Source organism: Canis aureus, chromosome 7 (genome assembly GCF_053574225.1).
Source record: "Canis aureus isolate CA01 chromosome 7, VMU_Caureus_v.1.0, whole genome shotgun sequence".
In the NCBI taxonomy this organism is placed as follows: Eukaryota; Metazoa; Chordata; class Mammalia; order Carnivora; family Canidae; genus Canis; species Canis aureus.
The window spans coordinates 50,529,723-50,548,325 of record NC_135617.1 but is presented as its reverse complement, the minus strand read 5'-3'; the positions used below and the strand labels follow the sequence as shown (position 1 = coordinate 50,548,325).

The 18,603-nt window shown below is 36.6% G+C and overlaps 1 long non-coding RNA gene across 13 annotated transcripts in view; it reads right to left on the bottom strand.

The window, feature by feature from the left end:
- The window catches only part of LOC144316850 (uncharacterized), a 138,480-nt gene that overhangs the window by 88,131 nt on the left and 31,746 nt on the right, over positions 1-18,603 (bottom strand). For 5 of the 13 annotated variants that reach the window (XR_013382691.1, XR_013382686.1, XR_013382688.1 and 2 more), the window contains 2 exons: positions 15,881-15,990; positions 14,400-14,502 (listed from right to left, as the gene is read on the bottom strand). This is a non-coding gene — a long non-coding RNA (uncharacterized LOC144316850). Of the gene's footprint in view, positions 1-5,194; positions 5,876-13,910; positions 14,114-14,200; positions 14,292-14,399; positions 14,503-15,880; positions 15,991-18,603 lie in introns of those variants that run through there. The other 8 variants (XR_013382696.1, XR_013382693.1, XR_013382692.1 and 5 more) reach the window with 4 other exon arrangements.

Here is an 18,603-nt window from a genome sequence, read left to right as displayed (position 1 = left end):
ATGCCAAAGATTGCCAGCAATGCCAGAAGCTAAGAGAAAGGCATAGAACATATTTTGAGTCAGCAGAGCAGGGCCCCACCAATACCTACTCCCCAGAACTAAAAGAATAAATTTCTATTGTTTTATGCTACCTAATTTGTGCTACTTTGTTATGTTCTAGGAATCTAATATATATGCTAAGGTAAATATGTGTTACCCTTATATATAATACTACAATTATATATATTTACATGCTATTTGTAAATTATACTTTTATATACATAAATGTAAATACATTATACATAAATATATAGTAAAATTATCATTTGTGCATTTATACATTTATAGTATATATACAAAGATACATGCTAAAATTTTTATCTTTTATGATGATATGTTCACACATCATACAAACACTATGCTACTTGCTTTCATGTACATTTGCTTACACTTTTTTTGTCACTCTACCCCATTTGAAATGTTTTCTGTTCAAAGGTTTATATTTTATTCGTTGAGGAATATCAAGTTTTATTTTAATTGATGATTATGAAATATTTGTCACACATTCACTATGATTTTGTTCTGATGGACTCCATAGTCTTTGGCATGTAATGCATAAAACTATGTCACACAATCTCATTTTAATATTTAGTGGCTGACCCCACCCAAGTTTCTTTCAGTCATGGAGTCACAGTAATTTCTTTTTTTTTTTTTTTAAGATTTTATTTATTTATTCATGAGAGACACACACAGAGAGAGAGAGAGAGAGAGAGAGAGAGGCAGAGACACAGCAGAGGGAGAAGCAGGCTCCATGCAGGGAGCCCGACGTGGGACTCAATTCCGGGTCTCCAGGATCCCACCCTGGGCTGAAGGCGGCACTAAACCGCTGAGCCACGCAGGCTGCCCTAATTTCTAAGTTCCATTTTAATTAAAACCCATCTATTTCTTTGTGTTGGATTTATAATCCGTGATTGTTTCTAAATTGGCTTTATGATACATTAATACTCCAATACTTATTTTTTAATCAATAACTCTCAAATGACTGTTGGTCATTTTTTAAATGCTACTATTCTTTCTAAATTTGCATAATTATATTATTATAAATGGTGTAGAACTGGCTGCCTTGCCAATTAAGAGCCTGTCAGGTGTGAGAAAAGGCAGTCATCCAAGTTCAATATATAAGCTCCAACAAGTGGAATGAGGCCAAGTCAAGTTCCAAAACAATATACTAAGAACTCTAGCTGGTAGTACTTGGAATTAGAAAGGATCTTGGTTAGGGGAGTCTGGGTGGCTCAGTTGATTAAGTATCCCACTCTTGATTTTGGCTCAGGTCATGATCTCAGGGTGGTGAGATTAAGCCCTGTGTTGAGCCCACATCAGGCTCCACACTGGGCATGGAGCCTACTTAAGATTCTCTCTCTTTCTCTCTTGGGCACCTGAGTGGCTCAGTCAGTTAAGTGTCTACCTTTAGCTCAGGTCATGATCCCAGGATCCTGGGAGTGAGCCCCATGGCTGGCTCCCTGCTCAGTTGGGGAGTCCGCTCCTCCCTCTCCCTCTGTTGCTTCCCCTGCTTGTGCTCTCTCTCTCTCTCTCTGTTAAATAAATAAAATATTTTTTAAAAAATTATTTTCTCTCTTTCTCTCTCTCTCCCCTGCCCCCACATCACCCCCACCTGCCCCACCACCTCTCCATCCCCCCAGCTCAGGCAGACACACTATCTTTAAAAAAACAAAAGCAAAACAAAAACAACAACAACAAAAATAAGGACCTGGGTTAGAAAGGCTTGATGTGACACGGGAAAGTTTAAAAAGAAATTCTAACCTGAGTGTAGGGCATTATCACTTGTTGGTCATGTGAGGCTATCCAAACTGAGAAATGTGGCTAATTCCAATGTTTTAAATACCCCTGGCATGTTACCACGTTATATAAATATGAAAATTGATATCCTGTTTGGTAGCAATTTACTCTAGTTCATCCTAAGTGGATATTTTAAAATATCTTGTTTATAAAAGGACCTTAAGACAGATTTTTAAACAAACATTTGCGGGAAAATAAAGCCCAATCTCGTAATGTTGAGAAAAGTCCTGAGAGTCATTGAAAATAAGGTGACCTTACTTAACATATTGTTCCATTTGGCTCAAACAGGCTCTCAGAAAGGTACATTTTTTGTTCAGTCTAAAAACAAAATGTCACATCATTTATATTAGTCCTCTTCTTGTTTAAAAGCCTTGTTGACATGTCTTCATTCTTTGGGTGGGGTTTAATATTTAGAATTCCAAGATCTAATGATAATCATGCCATATTATACGTAGATAGCATGATAAAATTTATAAAATGCAAGGCTAAAGATTAGGGTTTTTTTTAAAAGATTTTATTTATTTATTCATAGAGACACAGAGAGAGAGAGAGAGAGACAGGCGGAGACACAGGCAGAGGGAGAAGCAGGCTCCATGCCGAAGCCCAACATGGGACTCGATCCCGGGTCTCCAGGATCACACCCCAGGCTGCAGGCAGCACCAAACCACTGCAACATCCAAGCTGCCCAAGATTAGTTTTTCAACACTAAATCCCACATAAAATATTTTCCATACTGATCCCTCTAGGAATGAATTGTTGGATAATAAAATTGTCAGTTCTTTTCTTCCCATTGAGACTTTTTCTCCTCACTAAATTTGTTATTTCTAATTTGCTGTGGACTGGGAAATTAGAAAACTAAGCTTCATGAAATTTTTGGTAAAATAAGAATAGGTAGATACTGAATGCTGATCTTAGGAACTATCCTATGACCAGGATATGAACTACAGGATATGAAGATCCTAGGAACTATGCAATACACATGTATTTAAGATATTTGTTGTCTGCTTAGAAGAATTTCAGGGCTGTTATCAGATTCCCCAGACAGTTTCTCTGTTACTCCACCCTGCTAGAGAGCAGACACAATTTGCCCCTGTGATATTTGATTGTACCTGTTTGTCAGTCTTTTGTTGATCTTAGAACCATTTTTTTTTTCAGGCATATAAGAAAGCCAGCATTGAGGTTTTAGCTGTACTTCATTTTGTTCCTTGTTCTATACTGTTCAGCTACAATTTTAAAAGGAACTGCTATGCATAATGCTGCTCTAATACTCTCAGTGATTCTGCAAAATAAGAATAGTTTCCTCCTTTCATAAATAAGAAAAACTGAGTTTCCACGATATTAAGTAATTTTCCCAGCAGGACACAACTAGGACGTGGCAGCACTGGGAAAGTGTCCAAACCAAAGCTCACATTCTCCTCTGCATTCAGCTCTATCTTATCATACCAGCTCCTCTGGATTTAGAGGGTATGCAGTAGCCTTCCATCAGTCTCTACTAACAGGAGAATATCTCTAGGGAAATCTTTAGAGAAATGTTTAGAGAGATGAATCTCTAAATTTTTCCTCTAAGGAGAAAAAAAAAATAAAATGTCTCAGATGTTGGCCAAGTGCTGCATCCTGTAGTGCCAGACCCGGATGTACACTTCTCCTGGAAACAACCCCAGAAACTTGGAAGAAGAGCAGCAGAAAAGTTGGCTGGATAGTAAGAATCAAGTACTGGAGATGCAAAGTACAAATAAGAGGTGGTGGGGCAGAAGGCAGGAATCTAAGTAGTGGCTCAGGGTCAAGAAGATGAAACCAATAAAGAGATTGGATTAGACTAGAACTGGTCAACAATGAGCAGGAGTGGGGTCCAGGGCTCTTTGCAGAAAAGTCATATGCATCTGCTGCTGGCAGGAAGATCCTTGAGAAAAAGATTATGTCTCTTTTTCCCACAGCAACCAGAACCGTGTCTTGTGCATTAATTATTGTATGTAAGGGCCGCCGTGGGATTGCCCTGGACTATAAGCAAACTGTCAAAATCTACTAGGCATGCAGCATCAGTGACGGAGAAGAGTAGACAGCATGCTAGGGAACAAGAATGTCTGGGCAGCTGTGGGGTGGGGTGAGAGCATTCTGCTTCCACCTTTTCTATTCCGTCGTGCTCAGACATGACAGGGTTACACTGACACTAACATATCAACTTTTGGTAGCATTCATTGGGTTTTGGAAATCTTCCTCATCCCATCATAGCTGGTTTATCAATGAAGACTGATTTTTTTTTTGCTTGCTTTTGTTTTGTTTCTTCTTAAAATGAAAACAGCAGTTTGATGACTAGAGAAACTGCAGAGCCTTGCCTAAGCTTGCAGTAGAAAGAATGAGTGGTCAGCTTTTCCTTCATGTCAGTGTTGGTGCCCTGGGCTATAATTTGTATTTTTGCTAAGACTGTCTCAGTCATTTTTCTTGTCTCAGCTTAGCTCTGGACCCACAAGCCTTTTATGACATGTACAACTCTTTGGGATATTAAGAAACAAATGCTTCTGCATGAGTTGTCTTCCTGGGATGGGTCTTGTACACTAATCTCTCTGGAGTAATTGACTGAAATTTAGGATTACTAAATTTTCAAAAGCTATCAAATGATCAAATATTAGATGTGATTTTGTTGCTTCATTTGGTCAGATGCGATACCACCTTCATCTGTGTGGCTGGAGTCTGGCTTTTAGCTGAAATGAAACAGCACTTCACAATTCTTCAGATCCCTCTGACGAAGTGAAACAAGTAAGGAGACGTCTTGGGGAAGTGCAGTTTTACAAGACATTCAAAGTAGAAAGACTATTTTTGAAAGCACATGTTGATAACTCATAATGGTCAAAAGTAATTCTCTATGTCAAAGTACAACTTCTGTAATTTACATGCACATTTTCCTGTCAACTGTGAGTTTGAAAACAAAATTATACCACATTGTGAGTTTTGAGGCTCTCTTCATTGCATTTTAAAATAATATTTTATGAGGAAGAAACTGGGTGCTTCTTTATGGTTCTGAATGAGTCACCAGGGTGTGCCCTAGACACCCATCATCTTCCCTACAATAAAGCGATGACATAAACTAGCATCATTATAATTTTATCTTAATTAGTTTTTTTATAGGCTTTAACATTTCTTCTTCTTATCATATTTTTCTTTAAAAAATACAATTATTATTTCCTCCATAGCATTTGTCCCATATTTTTAAATGCTAAGAATGCCCCATAAATAAAGCAAAATAAGCTTTCTCTAAGCTATTGTGCTAATTTGAAGACTTGGTCTAAATTTACAAAGGGGAATGAGGTTTCTCCCCCCACATCAACCCTATTCTCCAGATGAAAAAGAGAACCTGGGAAGATTTTGTTCTATAATTTTATTTTTAGTACCAAGGAATAGTTATGAGAGATTCCTTCTTCTCCAGAAAGAAGGAAATGTGATGTGAGACATAAGAAGGCAAAGGAACAAGAGGTAAGTGCTGGCGCTTTAAGTATGATTGCTTCTGTGTTAGATCTTTAATGGTGTATAACAAATTGCCACATGCTTAGCAACTTATAACAATATTAATGTATTATTTCACTGTTTCCATGCATCAGGAATCCAATATCTTAGCTGGTCCTCTTCTCAGTGTCCCCTAAGGCTAAGTCAAAATGTCAGATGGCTTCATCCTCATTTTGGAAACTTGACTAGGGAAACCCTCTTCCAAGTTTTCTCAGTTTTGGGTGGAATTCATTTCCTGTGGTTTTACAACTGAGGTCCTGCTGTCTCACTGGGTGACCGGCTTTCAGGGATTATGCTCCACATCCAAAGGTTGTGATCAGATCCACATGGATCTTGCCACATGGTTCCCTCCACAACATGGTGGTTTGCTCCTTCAAGATTAGCAGGGTGGGGCCGCCCAGGTGGCTCAACGGTTTAGCGCTTGCCTTCAGCACAGGGTGCGATCCCGGAGTCCCACATCGGGCTCCCTGCATGGAGCCTCTTCTCCCTCTGCCTGTGTCTCTCCATCTCTCTGTGTCTTTCATGAATAAATGACTAAAATCTTTAAAAAAAAAAAAAAAAAAGATTAGCAGGGCAGTCTGTCTCATGCTTTGAATTGCTTCTCTCAGGAAAGGGCCACATCCTTTTAAAGGGTCACATGACTAGGTCAAGCTAGCCCAAAATAATATCCCTTTTGACTAACTCAGAGTCAACTGATTTGGGACCTTAATTACATCTGCAAAATCTTTACACCTTTGTCATATAACGTGACCTACTCATGAGAATGAAGTCTACCATATTCACAGTCCCGTCCTCACTTGCGATAGGGAGCATGGACACCAAGGTGTGGCAATCATGGTGCCATCTCAGAATTCTGCCAACCCCACAACTTCTTTAACTCATTGTTCTGAAAAGAGCAGCCAATTCTGCCCATTGATGTGCCTGAAGTAATAAAAAAGTTCTCCTAGATCAGGGTGGCTACTTGAAAGCTGAAATAAATGGGATAAAGGACAAATAGCAATAGCACTGAAAAAAATATTCGTCCTTCTATGTCTGGTTGAATGGCTACTGTGAATAATCTCCTAATGCCCCCCCCCCCAAAAAAAAAACTAAAAAGAAATCTAAACAATGTTGAATACAATATTTTAAAATGTCTCTGGTGCATCAATAAGCTAGAAATTAAGCAAGAAATACTCAAAGGACTTGTACTAAAAATAGACACCCAGCATGGGAAGCTGAGCACTGATGTTGGTGTTTGCATGAAGACAGGACTGATCCCAGGGCTTGAGGGACAGGAGACAATGCCAGGGCCCCCCGGGATGGCAGGTCTGATAAGAAACTACATGCAAAGGTAGGATTTCTCAATGGAATAGGAGTAAACTGGAATTAAACAGCCAACTCTGGAAAACTATAAGAAAAATTGTTTCAAACTCTGCTGCTGGGCAGAAAGACTACAGAAACTTCGAATATTTATTAAATGGTTCTCAAGCAGATTTTTCGTCCAAATTCACCTTAGTTTGGTGTACTGAATATGTTTTAGATTAAAAATTTAAAGTAGCCCAAGGTGCCTGGTAGAAAAAAAAAATACAATCTCCTCTCCAAAGTGACTTTCTTTCACATGGGCCTCAAAGTGGTTTGCATAATATTGTTGCAAAAAAATATGATTTCACTATCAAAAATTAAATACACACACACACACACAGAGACCAAGGAACAAGACACCATGAAAGAGAATAAGCAGGAAAAATACAAAATAAAATCAGAGATCTGACCATCACTATAAAAGCAGTAATTGAAACAAAACACATACAGTTTGGAATGGAAGAATCATAACTCATTATTTTGGATGATACGATTTATAAATAAAATACTCCAAAGAATCTACAGATAATTTTTAACATCTATGAGAGAGTACAAGTTTTTAAAATATATTATCATTCCACAAGAATCACCTGAATTTCTCTACCTCAACAACAGATAGAAAATATATTCATTAAATAATATATCATTTATATTACCATAAAATATAAAATAGGAACAAATCTAAAGACATTTTCAAGAACTTCATGAAAAAATTTTACTTACAGGCATTCAAAAATGCCTAAATAATAAAGAGATATAACAAGTTCATGTATTGAAAAATCAATGGTGAAAGATCTGTTCTCCATACAGAATCAATACAGTTGTAATCAAAATCCTAAAATCTTTAGAATTCTTTTAATGCTATAGCAATGAACACTGTAAAGTCTATGTGAAGAGATACCGATATTTATAAATGGACTGAGGAGTCTCAAAATGGTGCTCTAAACATATAGAAATTTGTCTTATGAAAGAATTGTACTGTAGATCAGTGGTGAAAATATTTTATCACATGCCAAAATAAATTGAGTCACATCTAATTACTCAAAATAAATCCATGATGGATTGAAGCCTAAATGTGAACATCAAGACCATAAACTTTTAGAAGGCATACAGAACAAGAATAATGAGGACGAGAAAAATACCTTAAGACATAAAAATATAGAACATAAGGAAAATGATTAATAAAATTTAAGTTTTAAAAAATCACTCATTAAGATATCAGAATCAGAAGCCAACTAGTGTACTGGGAAAAGATAATTATGCTGCAAATAATTTACAGAAGTTTATTATCCAAGATAAACAGCTATACATCAATAAGGAAAAGATAAGCAATAAAAGTGGGCGAAATATTTGGATGTTTAACAGAGCAAGTGTAGTTAATACAAGATGATTAAACGTATTGGTAACTAGGGAGATGCAAATTAAAAAGCACACTCTAAAGATTGCTAAAATTAAAAACCATGAAAATGTCAAGTGTTGGCAAAGATTTGGAATAAGAACACTAGTACTTTGCTATTTGGAGTGTAAATTGGAAAACAATTAGGCAGTGTCTAGTAAAGATTATGCTCATGCCATGTAACATAGAATTTCTATTCTTAATTGTACTCAGAGCAGTGCTTTCCAGAATTTTCAAAGTATGACACATGTAAACAAAGAAAATATACATATGGTATATACTAAATTTTAAATATAGGAGCATCTGTAATGAGGCTTAGATTTTTGAAAGTTCATTAGATTCCCTTTTTAAATATAATATTTTAAAAGTAAAATAAAAGGTATCTTGGAGCAAATTTAATTTTAAAATTACCCAAAACTTCCAAATAATATGTTTTCAAAATATTTATGGGAATATTGAATTTGTTTCCATGAATATAACTTTATCTTCCCTACACTTGCAATTGTCATGTCAGTTCTTGAGGTTTTTTTTTCTATTTTTTTTAAATTTTTATTTATTTATGATAGTCACACAGAGAGAGAGAGAGAGAGAGGCAGAGACACAGGCAGAGAGAGAAGCAGGCTTCATGCACCGGGAGCCCGACGTGGGATTCGCGCCCTGGGCCAAAGGCAGGCGCCAAACCGCTGCGCCACCCAGGGATCCCAGTTCTTGAGTTTTTGATGACGACTTTTGCATAATCAATTCTTCATATACTCAAAACTCAGCATAAACAAAGAACTTGTACATGCACTCAAATATGTAATGAAAGTTTAAAATTAATTTCTCAAAACCAAGAGGCTTGTACAACAGTTGAAACTACATTTAGAGTAAAAAAACTCAGATCTTCTTTTTATTCCAATGGGAAAGGTGCACATTCTTGCAAAATATAACATCATTCTGGGTATGTTTGTGACAGTGTTTTTGAATGAGATGAACATAATTCACTAGACTGATGAAAGCAGATTACCTTCTCTAATGTGGGTGGCCCCATCTAATCAGTTGAAGGCCTGGCAAGAACAAAAAGGCTGATCCTTCCCCAAGAGAATTCCCTTCTGTCTGATTGTAATATCAGTATTTTTCTGCTCTTGGGACTCAAGCTGAGACATCACCTTTTCTTGGGTTTTGAGTGTGCTGGGCATTGAGCTAGAACTTACACCATCATTCTTCTGATTGTCACGACTTCAGACTGAGACTGAATCTATATCAGTGACTACCATTGGCTCTCTTGGGTCCTCAACTTACCAAATGTATTTTTTTTACTTGAAATTTATCAGCCTCCTTATTGTATTAGCTAAATCCTTAGAATAAACCTCATTATATGTAATATACATATAATGAAGGCATACTTCATTTTAATGCACCTCACTTTATTGTGCTTCATAGTTTCTGCCCTCCCCCCACCTTTTTTTTTTTTTTTTTTTTTACAAAATGAAGGTCTCTGTTATCCCTACATTACATCAAACAAGCCTATTGGTGTCATTTTCCTAACAGCATTTTCTCACTTGGAGTCTCTCTGTCACACTTTGATAATTCTTGCAGCATTTCAAATGTTTTCATTATTATTCTATTTGTTATGGTGATCATATGATAGCCAGAATTTTTTAACAATAAAGTATTTTTTAATTAAAGTATGTACTTGTTTTTTAGGCATAAGTCTATCGCACACTTAATAGACTATAATATAAACATTTTTTGTGTACACTGGGAAACACAAAACTCATTTGACTCTCTTTATTGCAGTATTCACTTTATTGTGATGCTCTGGAACGAAATACACAGTATCTCTGAAGTATGTCTGGATATAGTATTGGTTATCTTTCTAGAGAACTCTTACTGATACAACAAGTATTTCAAAATAATGCAGAAGCCCGCATATTCAGAAAGCAAATTATAACAAGCCTTCATGCTAATAACAAGCCTTCATGCTAATAAAAGTGCACATCAGCTACAAATAAACAAAACTACCTGATATTTGAAGACATTGATTTAAGCACACCACCTAGATTCCCCACAGTCTCCTGCTCTTAACCAATCTCTTCTAAGCTGTATGCTGTGCTCCTTGGCTACCTGGAACCACAGCGCCAAGTAGCTATAGGACCCTTATTTATGATGGACAAAAGTACTCACTTTGCAGTCAGCACTTAAAGTAGATGTCCAAGTGATAGAGCACTTTTTGGTGAGGCACAGAGCTTCTGAAGACATCATAATGAGGACATTATTTAGTGTGTGCTTACAACCAAAGGAAAATACAGAACGACGGATCAGATTCCCTTTTATTCTTGGAGCATAAGAGGTGGCAGCCAGCGTTTGAAGCAACTGCCCAAGGGCACCAGCCAATGTAGACTTCCCTAGGTAACCTCAGCATGGAGTCAACCAATATTTTTTAGTGCAATCTATGACCTAATACTGGCATGACTCTTAAAATATCTACCATAGAGAAATTCTTTCACATGTGCACCAGATACATGCACAAAAAATAGAGCATTGAAGCACAATTTGTAAAATCAAAAAACACTGGAAACAAACCAAACGTCCAGCAAAGCTTAAAAAAATTGAGACCATGGAATGCTCTACATCACTGAAAATGAATAAATTATAACCACATGCAAAAGTATAGGTGAAGAGCATAATACAAAGCAAAGAAGCAAGTTGCAGAAGAATATTGTAAACTAAACAGTATATTACAGCTGTTTATGCTTATTTATATAATGCAATATACATATTACTTAGTATATAGTACAAGTAAATAGGAATAAATACAAATTCAATTAAAATATAACAATAAGGACATAATAAACACAAAATTTTATGATAATTATTCCTTCTAGGGCAGAACAGAACAGGATAAAATCAGGAAATGACACAAAAGGGATTTATAAGTTAATAAAAAGGCTTTTTTTTTCTCCTTAAATCATGACTATTCAAGTGATAATTATGTCAATATTTATGTCGTCATGTATTTTGTACTAAAATTCATGTTTCAAAAAAAAATAAATAAAATTCATGTTTCACTAAAAACAAAGATAACAATATACTCTTGATTTTTAAATCAAACTGATCATATGAAGACAATCATGTCAGTAAGTGGATTCATCATATTTAAATCTCTCCCAGAATAGTTACTTGTTAAGAAATAAATCCTGAAATGTTCTAAGGGAGAAAATACTTGTATTGTGTATGTACTTGAATGCATATGTAGCTAACTACAAGACTGACACAACAACCTGATACAGGAAAAGAAACATCATGGAAAAATTACCAGTAAATATGTTGTTTGTGAAGGCAGAGAGGAGTTCTAGAATATAATATTCTTTTTTAAAAATATTTTATTTATTTATTTATTCATGAGAGACAAAGAGAGAGGCAGAGACATAGGCAGAGGGAGAAGCAGGTTTCATGCTGAAAGCCCGATGCAGGACTCGATCCCGGGTCATGCCCTGAGCCAAAGGCATATGCTCAACCACTGAGCCAACCGGGCATCCCTAGAACATAATCTTTTTTAAAGATGAATGAATCTCAAAGAAATATCATGAAATGGGAGCAAGTTGCCGATATCAGTTTGCCAGAAGTTTGCTTTCTTTTCTCTTATGCTCACCTGAATCTAGGAGTGCAAAAAGTTCTTCCTGATGTAAGCAGAATAGTTGGCCTCTGTACATATAGAATGTAGTTCCGCTTTTGTCAAGAAGCTAAGGTCTCCAATTCTTCTTCACAAGAAATGAAAGTATCTTCCTTACCGGTGTATCATAATGCCTGGAATATCCACATTCACATTGCTTATTTTAAATCAATGCATACCGCACTGGAGTAAACATACTCCCTCTAGATATAAATGCAGTGGGGCACAGAGCACTCAAATCTGTCAGCTTCACTTGATCTTTGTCAAAAGGCCAAGAAGAAATCCAAATCTGTAGGCATAATATTTGTTTATTTGTTCTTTTAATTTTATAATATGTCTGGCTCAAAAGAGGTAACTGCCAAGACCAGCCTCAAGGGAGTTCATTTTCCAAAGGAGGGAGAAAGAATAGGCAAATAGTACATAGGAGAGAGCTCTTATTTCTCAGTAGACCCATCATATTGGAAGGGCTTCCACTCTTAAGGTCTTGGAAATCTGTATAGGCGTGGTGTAGCCCAGTGATGAGAAACCAAAGAAGTTGAAAAAAATTCCAGACTACCTGGATTCTCGTTGGAAAAAAGTGTAGCTCACAGACAATTGGGCTTTCAGGCCCATACTGTGGACATGAGATCCAATTTCACACTACTCATGTGATGTGGGCATCCCCAAACCAAGAAATTAATACAAGAATATTTACAATCCATAGGGACCCTGTCCTGAACAGTTGAAAAAGGACAATATTTCCAGTATACAGCATATGGGATTCCTAAGAAGAGCATCTTGAATTCACAAAGATTCTAAAAGATTCAAGACATAAAGCTTTCTAAATGAGAGCTATAAGGTGTAATCAACAGGAGAATTTGAGCACCAGGGAATAAGGGGCATGGGCTCATCAAGTATTTAAAATGCTCAAAGGGGGCACCTGGGTGCTGGAGTCAGTTAGGCTCTGACTCTTTGACTCAGGTCATGACCTCAGGATCATGAGTTCAAGCCCTGCATTGGACTTGAAGCTCAGCATGGAGTCTGCTTCAGATTCTCTCTCCTCCCTCTGCCTCTCCTATTTGTGCTCATTTGCTCTCTCTCTCTCTCTCTCTCTCTCAAATAAATAAATAAATAAATCTTAAAAAAATAAAACATAATGCTCAAGGAAATAAAGAGACTTAAAAAATAAAAAGTAAGAATGTAATATTATGATAAAAGAAAGCATTTTTGGACAACAGTGTAGCATGAATTGATCATGAACATTTGGTTGGGACTTTGTTAAAAATAAAAAACCTGATAGTAAAGTAAATAAGTACATAATTAATTAACATTCTTTACTATTAATCCTCTGGTAAGAATTTTGCTACAATGCTAAATGAGCTTGGGAGAATCTTTCAGACTACTAAGAGAATGAAATGATTCCTGTCTCAGAAAGGAAATCCCTTATGAGAGAGTCATGCATGATAAAGTAACAGAGCTAACATTGATACTCACATATTGGGACAAGTCTGGGCTCTTGTAATATTGTGACACCAAAGAAATGTCCAGGATGCTGAGTCCAATAGGCAATGTTAGCTCTTTTCAATTCATTATGACTCTAATACTGTTAATAATTATTGTTACCATGTTGGAGTATGATTTAGCTATCAAGAGATATGACCAGTACTTTACATTTATCACTTCAGTTAATTCTCCTACAATGCAATGGACAAGTATCACTCTCATTAACAGATAGGAAGACAATGAGAAATTAAGTAACTTGTCCAGACAAGTGGAAAGTGATGAATTCAAATCTGTGACTCTCATGCACTCTACTCCCATCAAGAGGACTTTTCTCATTTAACCCATGGTGTTTTGCTGTAACAGCACCATTCTCTATTAAGACATTTACAGGGATCCCTGGGTGGCGCAGCGGTTTGGCGCCTGCCTTTGGCCCAGGGCGCGATCCTGGAGACCCGGGATCGAATCCCACGTCGGGCTCCCGGTGCATGGAGCCTGCTTCTCCCTCTGCCTGTGTCTCTGCCTCTCTCTCTCTCTCTCTCTGTGACTATCATGAATAAATAAATAAAATCTTTAAAAAAAAAAAAAAAAGACATTTACAAATTTTTGTTTGTAACTTAAAATGTTCTTCTATTGAAATAAGCATACAGTATAAAACAGATATCATTAAAAATAATTCATGAAGCTTCATGTAGAGTCTTTGCAAACTGCTCTATATTACATCCTTAGGCAGCTGGGGGTGGCATTCATTCTCTTTTGTCCTTGAGTGTCTTCAAGGGGAAAATATAAGGATTGTCTTTCTAAGGTTTCTGTTAGCCCAGTGCACATAACAGTGCAGGCATCTAGTCCATATTTGCTGACATAGGAGAACAGATGAGCTCATCTCTTTATGTTGCCATTCACCATCTCTGAATAAATATGACAGAATCAAAGGCGGGTGTTATGGGTAAAATTGTGCCCCCCACTAAGATATGTTGAAATTCTACCCCAAGTACCTGTGAGTGTGACCCTATCTGAAAGTAGTCTTTGCAGTCATAATTAAGATGAAGTCATTAGGGTGGCCAGTAATCCAATATGACTGTTGTCCTTATAGGAAGAAGAAAAGAGACAGATACAGTGACACACAGAAAAAAGATGGCTATATGAAGACAGAGCAGAGACTGGGGACACATACCAAGGAACACTTGGGCCTACCCAATGCTAGAAGAGGCAAAGTAGGATTCATCCTCAGAGGCTTCAGAGGGAGCATGGCAAAGGCCTTGCCTTGACTTTAATTTGAGAATTCTAGCTTGAAGAACTATAAGAGAATAAATTTTATGTTGTTTTAAGTCATCCAATATATAGAACTTTTTAATAGTAGCCCTGGGAAACTAATTCAGTAGGATAAATAAACTTTGATGGATTCTAGGAAAAGGAGTTTAAAAATAAGTCATTGGTACTATGGATCCTTGTAAGTTAGAACAGACCCAGGACTGGGGAATCCCAAAGTGGAGTTGTGAAGAATTACTGGAAAAAAAAAAAAAAGTTTCTACCTCTTTGATTAGCATCCTTTTTGGAAAAAGAGGTCTTTTCTTTGTTTTTATTTAAGCAGTGGGTCTAGTATGGCCAAAAGACAGAAGTGGGCAGCTTTTTTATTCTCACTGTATGAATCAAACTTGTCTACTTATCTTTAAGCTTAGAGATTATTTTTAATTAAAACTGAAATCTAAATATTTCCAGTAGAAATAGCATGATAAAACTGTTCTTCCTGTGGATGTTTGTGAGATAAAGTTAATGTATTTAATGTAAAAAGTTAATGTATTTAATGTAAAAATAATGTTGACAATATTATTGAATATAAAAACATCATTTAAAATGAAGATCCTTTCTCATTTATTTTTATTTGTAAATACCTTTAGGTAAGATATTAGAATGTTTTCTATCTATTGAAATGAATTACTTTTTGGTTTTCACTTATTTCAAGAAATGTTTCTCAAGGTGTGGCTCTCTTTATGCACTTGCATAATGATTTTATTTCCTATTTTCTTTTTATAAGTATATTCATTTTCAGATTATAAAATATGTAACAGTTTAAAGACACAAATGAAAATTTTCCATAATACTCACCTAGAAATAACCTTATTTACACTTCAATTAGTATTTTGTATTTTATATGGTGTCAACCAACACATACATATACTTTTATGAAAACAGTTTCAACATCAATACATATATAATTACAGCATTTCTTTAAATATATGTATATACTTCATTGTTTTGGAAATAGGCATATTTGCTTCCAAATTTTATTATTATAAGAATGTTGTAATAAGGGCTCTCATATCAGGAACATGTAAATTTTCCAGAGAATTTACAGGGTTAATTGATAAATAAAATTCTTAACATCGAAGATAAGTCCATCATACAAGAAGATGAATTTGTGGTCCAGATGAGAGACTGGATGTTTAGCAGTTGTCAGTGTGTATGGCAACTGGGTCTTTAAATTAGCTGTATTTTTAGTCTGGTATCAGGTACCCATACCAGTGTACTTTATAGAGTCCCTAACAGGATTTCTCTTTTTTTTTTTTTCCTGGTAACTGTAAAACATGTTTTGTAAGTCATAGTCCTATGATATTTGCCTTTGAGACCTTCAGGGAAGGGCAGCAAACAGCAGCAAACATATCACTTATTCTTACCATATGTCTGCAGGAAAAACATGATGTAGGACTTCTGTTCCTCAATTTTCTGTCTTGCTTTGACAACCGACTGTGTGAAGATTTGACTTGAGGCTCAGCATTCTCAATCCCTGCATTTACAAGAGAGAAATTATGCTTGAGACATAGAACCAATTTATAAGAAATTTCTAAGAAACCTGACATTGGCTCCTCCTTCTCATTCCCATCTTGTTTGCAACCAGATGTTTGCTACAAAACAAGTCTAGGCAAGCTTTTAGAAAGGCAGAGTTCTGGGGCGCCTGGGTGGTTCAATCAATGAAACGTCTACCTCTGGCTCAGGTCAAGATCCTGGGGTCTTGGGATGGAGCTCTGCCCCGTGTCAGGGTCCCTGCTCAGCAAGGAGTCTGTTTTCTCCCTCTCTCTCCCCCTCTCTCACTGTCTTTCAAATAAATAAAATCTAAAAAAAACAAACCAAACCAAAACAAAACAAAACAAAAAAAAGAAAAGAAAAGGAAGGCAGAGTTCTGTCCTTCTGCTTTCTGGTCCTGTTACTCACTCAGTGCAGGGAGTGGAGCCTGCACAATTTGCCTCAGAGGGCCAGGCCTTCCCCAGCCACTCTGAGGGCATGTGTGGCTGTGTGTGTAGGTGAACAAACTCCTGACAATGCTGGGAGTGAAAAATCGTAGGGGCTATAGCTTATTTCCAAGGAAAAGTAGGTTTGATGGTTTTCTGAACTGTTACTTTGACAACTAGAAAACAGACAAAACAATAGAGGCTTTTCATTGAAGCAGGAAGAGAGGTCTTGTCTTTTTTTTTTTTTTAAGATTTTATTTATTAATTTGAGAAAGAGACAGTGTGTGTGTGCACTATTGGTGGGGGAAGGGCAGAGGGAAAAAAAAGGGGGAGAAGCGGACTCCTTGCTGCTCAGGGAGTCCGACATGGGACTCCATCCCAGGACTCCGGGATCATGACCTGAGCCAAAGGTAGACGCTTAACCAACTGAGCCACTCAGGTGCTCCAGAAAGTCTTTTCTATGCTTTACAAGAGTTCCAAAGGAGATAGATCCACTCTGCATAAATCACTGCATATAGAAACCACCTCCTTCACCTTAGGTTTCTTGAAGATACATTAATGTCTGGCTACTTCTGACACAAACAAAATTTTGACTGAGTTGTATTTGATCATTGTTTTACCTCTATTAGAGGAACTGAGCTCGGTGGGTTCCTTGAAGTATGATTATACACCACAAAGCTCTGGTAACTTTGTAGGCTTTACCTCCAGTTCCATTTGTCTGATGATTAATACAATCATAACACATGTTACACTCTGCCGAACACTATTCACATTCCATGCCCCCCATTTTTTTTAGTTAAGAGAACTCTGATTGTATGGGTCCAGCCTAAAACAAATGATATTTCTTTTTTTTTATTTTATTTATTTTATTTTTTTTATTTATTTATGATAGGCACACAGTGAGAGAGACAGGCAGAGACACAGGCAGAGGAAGAAGCAGGCTCCGTGCACCAGGAGCCTGACGTGGGACTCGATCCTGGGTCTCCAGGATCACGCCCTGGGCCAAAGGCAGACGTCAAACCGCTGCGCCACCCAGGGATCCCAACAAATGATATTTCTAAGCAATACTTGAAGCTAATGATGGGTATGTTACATAATTCTGGCCAATAGTATGTGAATAGCCATCTATTGAGTTTTTCTGGGAATTTTTACTTTCCTGAGATAGGTATCACTCCTTTGTCTTTATCACTATCTCTTCTTCCTGGAGGTTATCTAGTATTTGGAATCATAAACGTGAATGCTACGGGCTAAGAGTGGGAGTAGGAACCTGGGTCTCTGATAGCACCTTGTTGCCAGCTCTGATTTGTATACCACTCAGATTTCTTATTGCTTGGAACACAACCCTCACCCCGCCCTTCCCTCCTCCCCCCACATACAGGTAAACCCTTGGAGTTTTCTTTACTGTGAAGTCAAATGCAATTCTTTTCCTAGACACTTAGTCAATGCAAGTGAAATGCATGATTCCCCAGACTCTGCACATTCAGGCAATACAAGGTAAAATTTAATTTTTGCTTAACCAATAAAATGAGGAGGTAATTCTCTTTTCAGAATAAGCACATGAATTCCAAAGTTTAAGAAAAGTTAATTTTTCAGATTCTCTGTTCCAATCTTCTTCAGTAGAATAGATAACATTTAGCTGACTATGAGTGCTTTAAAATTTCAAATATATAATTTGTAGGACATTTTAAAATTGAAGTTACATTTGATGCTACATGAAGAAGCATTAAATTATGAGTCAATCAAGATTTGAAGTGCTGTGTGATTCTCTTAGAATATTTGATTAAATATAGATGCAGGTGTTATCAATAATGCATGTGCATTCAATCAGAAATTTTGGTTTTTTGTTCAGTTATTTAATTGAAATCTCAGACATAACACACTTCTAAAATTCTGTTACACTAAGTAACTAGTTATTCCTCCACAAAGACTTATTTTAAATGTCCCTGGAAATGTTCTTTCAAGAAGAAAAGGGGAAAAGTTGATGCTTATGAACTATCTTTCTCTGTATGGTAGCAGTGGAATAATAGTAAAACTGAAAGTTCTATTAGTTATGCTATTAGCCATCCTATTCAGGGAGCAAAAAAAATGTAAATAAAATGTTTTCCTATTTAATAAGAGGAAAATCTTCAGGCTACAGAAAATTCAAGCACATATTAAACCAATGTTAGTAG